General features: G+C 45.3%; 1 pseudogene; it reads left to right on the top strand.

The window, feature by feature from the left end:
• The first annotated feature begins 263 nt into the window (after nucleotides 1-263).
• LOC110298724 (sorbitol dehydrogenase pseudogene) lies at nucleotides 264-1,357 on the top strand (annotated as a pseudogene).
• Nucleotides 1,358-4,315: the final 2,958 nt, after the last annotated feature.

The following is a 4,315-nucleotide window of genomic DNA, read 5'->3' on the forward strand; positions in this document are numbered from 1 at the left end:
CTAGGACACTCCACAGCCAAAGTCCAGAACTACAACCTGGGAGTCTGCTTTAAGGGTTGCCCTGGTGTTTCTGAGCATCGTGAGGTTGGAATCCACCAGTTTAGGTCACTCTCTTGTGCTGAGTCGTTTAGACCAATGTCTCCGTGAACTTCTGTGAGCAGAAAATGAAATTTCAAGATCTCTCCCAATATCACAAGTCTAACATCCAGCTAATTTCTCATCACTGACTAATAACCATTAAAAAAAAAAAAAGCTTGGAAGCAAGAGAGCAACATGGCAGCTCCAGCTAAGGGCGAGAACCTGTCCCTGGTGGTGCACGGGCCTGGAGACATCCGCCTGGAGAACTACCCAATACCTGAGCTGGGCCCAAATGATGTGTTACTAAAGATGCACTCGGTGGGGATCTGTGGCTCAGATGTTCACTACTGAGAGCATGGACGAATTGGGGATTTTGTTGTGAAAAAGCCAATGGTGCTTGGGCACGAGGCTGCTGGAACAGTCACAAAAGTAGAAGAGTTGGTGAAACATCTGAAACCAGGAGATCGGGTTGCCATCGAGCCTGGCGTTCCCCGAGAAGTAGATGAGTACTGCAAGACTGGCCGGTACAACCTGACGCCAACTATCTTCTTCTGTGCCACGCCCCCGGATGATGGGAACCTCTGCCGCTTCTACAAGCACAATGCTGACTTCTGCTACAAGCTTCCTGACAGTGTCACTTTTGAAGAAGGGGCCCTGATTGAACCTCTCTCTGTGGGGATCTATGCCTGCCGTCGAGGTTCAGTTTCCCTGGGGAACAAGGTCCTTGTGTGTGGCGCTGGGCCAGTTGGGATGGTCACTTTGCTTGTGGCCAAAGCAATGGGAGCTGCTCAAGTTGTGGTGACTGACCTATCTGCTTCTCGGTTGACCAAAGCCAAGGAAGTTGGAGCAGACTTTACCATCCAGGTTGGCAAAGAGACCCCTCAGGAAATTGCCACTAAGGTGGAAAGCCTGCTGGGGAGCAAGCCGGAAGTTACCATTGAGTGCACAGGAGCCGAGTCCTCCGTCCAGACGGAGTGCCACTCACTCTGGTGGAACCTTGGTGATTGTGGGAATGGGCGCTGAGATGGTCAGTTTACCCCTGGTGCACGCAGCTGTGCGGGAAGTGGATATCAAAGGCGTGTTTCGATACTGCAACACGTGGCCGATGGCAATTTCCATGCTTGCTTCGAAGACGTTGAATGTAAAGCCCTTAGTTACTCACAGATTCCCTCTGGAGAAGGCAGTTGAAGCCTTTGAAACAGCCAAAAAGGGAGTGGGGCTGAAAGTTATGATCAAGTGTGACCCCAATGACCAGAATCCCTAGATGTGAATTGATCTATGCCCTCAGCCCACTCTCTCAGCATCCAAGGGCTAAATGGCTAGAAGGGGAGGCCGTAAATGCAGAACTTTCTTTTGAATGGTAAAAATAATAAACTCATAAGCGGGGAAAGAAAAAAAAAAGCTTGACTTGAAATTATCATAGAGTGACTATTCATTACCAGAAGAATTGAACATGGTCATTTCTGAAAGTGACTATACTTTGTGAAAGACGAGTCATGGTGGCTCGTGGGAGGTTTGGGGGGGGAGGGGGTTACTCTATTAATCAGAATAGTCAGAAGGTGATGCTGTAGCAACAAGCACCAAAACCTGTGATTCGATAACCTGGAGTCAGTTATAAAGTCATCTCCCCAGAGTTGGCATCCAACCCAGAACTCAGCAGAGGGCGGGGTTCCTCCTAGTGTTCCCCTATCTCAACACTAGGCTTAGAGTTCATCCCCACTGCAGGGCACTCTCTAGGACCAATTGTATTATCCCACATAAGAAGAAGCTATATGCTCAGACCCCAACTGCACATTAGGGAAACCAGCAGTGGCTACAATAGTTAAATAAAATGTATAAGATATATGAAAGTAGAAAAGAAAATATATGTGTGTATATATTTGTATACATTGGAATTTGTTTGGTTTTTTTTAAGATTTAATTATTTATTTTATGTATGTGAGTATACTGTTATGTCGCTGGTTTCAGACACACCAGAAGAGGGCATCAGATCCCATTAAAGATAGTTGTGAGCCACCATGTGGTTGCTGGGAATTGAACTCAGGACCTTTGGGAAGAGCAGTCAGCTCTTAACTGCTGAGCCATCTCTCCAGCCCTTCCTTGTTTCTTTACATCATTGAGGGCACAAGTTATTTTGAATAATTTAAATTTTTATTTTACATTAAGTTTGCATCTTTATTGTAAAGGAGTCTAGTGTAAAATCTTTCAGTCTCAGGCCTGAAAGGTAACCACGTGTAATTTAAATCCTCGCTGGAATTCCTGCTTGCACTTACTTCTGTGTTTGTTCTGCTCATTGATGTAGATTTTATTTGATCTCTAATGACTTTGCTTCAAATTTCAGGGCAAATTTGAGACCCAAATTTCTCTTTGGGTCTCAGTTATTCCATCTCTAAAACAAAGACATTGGGAGAAGTCGCCTCTAACATGCCTTTCAACAGAGGGTGTGCAAATGAAGACCCTTAGCTGTTATCTACTCTTGCCTTCTCCTTTCCTCCACAACTGCACCTAGGACCATTAATACCTGGCAGAATAGACTTTGAACCAGCCTCCCCAAGTCTACAAGAAGGGCCCAGAGCAGCTCACAGTGCTCAGACACACCAGTGATGTCATTCAGAGTCTACAATTGCATCCACTGTGATGTGCAAGCATCATTACAGCCCTGAGACCCTGGCCAGAATCACAGAATTCCTGAAATTCTGCCTTTGAATGCCACACTGAAAGCCACTTCCTCCAGTATATTCCAAAATTTTTAGGACTTATTATTATTATTATTATATTTCTTCGTTTAGTTTTATGTGTCTTTTGTTTGTATATGTGTGTGAATTGCAATTCAATGTGTGTGTGTGTGTGTGTGTGTGTGTGTATACGCTTGGTACTCACAGAGGCCAGATCCCCTAGATATTAGAGTTACAGATGATTGTGGACCTCCATGTGGGTGCCAGGAATCAAACTCAGATCTTCTGCAAAAGCAACAGGCGCTCTTGACCTCTGAACCATCTCCTCAGCCCCAGGATTTCTTGCTTACCCTGTCACTAAGGGCAGCTCCTGGAACATATTATAGACTTGATATTTGCCATTTTACTGAGTCTAAACCTCACCTCCACTCCCCTTTTATAACATGCTTTAGGAAATCACCGTCTGCTTCCCCAGCAGCAACCCCAGAAATTATTGCCTAATGAGAGACTCCAGCCCATTGTTTTTACCCAGAGACAGGCATACCTGGAGGACCCTGGGGTTGAACTCTATTCAAACTGTTAACACAGCAACTGGGGGGCAGCAAGATGGAAAACCAAGGACATAAACATCAGCATGGGACAGAAAATACAGAAAACATACGTTCCAATGACAGCCGCCCTCTAAGCTGTAAACTGACTTTTGCTTGACGGGACATTTATGCCCACTTTTAAAGTCCTGCCTTGTAGATTAGGCAAAAACAAGATTTTCTGAATCCAGTGTTTCATGGTTTAGATTTTCTGCACGGAAGTCAGCAGGGGGCGTGTGTGTTCCTTAACTCAGCCTGGGCAGCAGAGCCTGGAGCTGATTCTGCACTGGAGTAAACACTCAGGCGTATTAAGGCTCTGCCGTTGCCCCTTCTTGACAACATAGAGAATGGTCTAATAGATATATCCTCAAGCAAAAGAGGAACTTGGCAGTAAATGGTACACAGAACAGTGTGTATAAATCCTTCTATTGCCACTGTTAGACTGAGATCCAGAGGCAGCCTAAGACCTACAAGTAAGAAATACCACCACAAGCCCAAAAGGTGAGCCGGGCTTACCTTCAATCAGAGTCCTTCAAAAATTCTATTAACAACACCTTGCTCTCTGTCATAATTGCGGTTACCATTGTTGTCATGAAATACCATGATCAAAGAAACTTGGGGAGGGAAGGGTTTGTTTGGTTTACACTTCCATATTGCTGTTCATTACTGGAGGAAGTCAAGACAGGACCTCAACCCGAGTGAGATACTGGAGGCAGGAACTGATGCAGAAGCCATGGTGGAGTCTTGCTTACTAGCTTGTTCATTGTGGCTTGCTCAGCCTTCTCATAGAACACAGGATCACCAGCCCAGGGATAGCGCTACTCACAATAGGCTGGGCCCTCCCCCAGCAGTTACTGATTAAGAAAATCCCCTACGGCTCTAACTTATAGAGGCATTTTCTCAATTGAGGTTTCCTCCTTTTAGATAACTCTGGCTTGTGTCTAATTGACGTGAAACTATCCAGCACACTCTCTA

This window comes from Mus caroli, unplaced genomic scaffold, assembly GCF_978045245.1.
Source record: "Mus caroli unplaced genomic scaffold, Mus_caroli_1 scaffold_8, whole genome shotgun sequence".
NCBI lineage: Eukaryota > Metazoa > Chordata > Mammalia > Rodentia > Muridae > Mus > Mus caroli.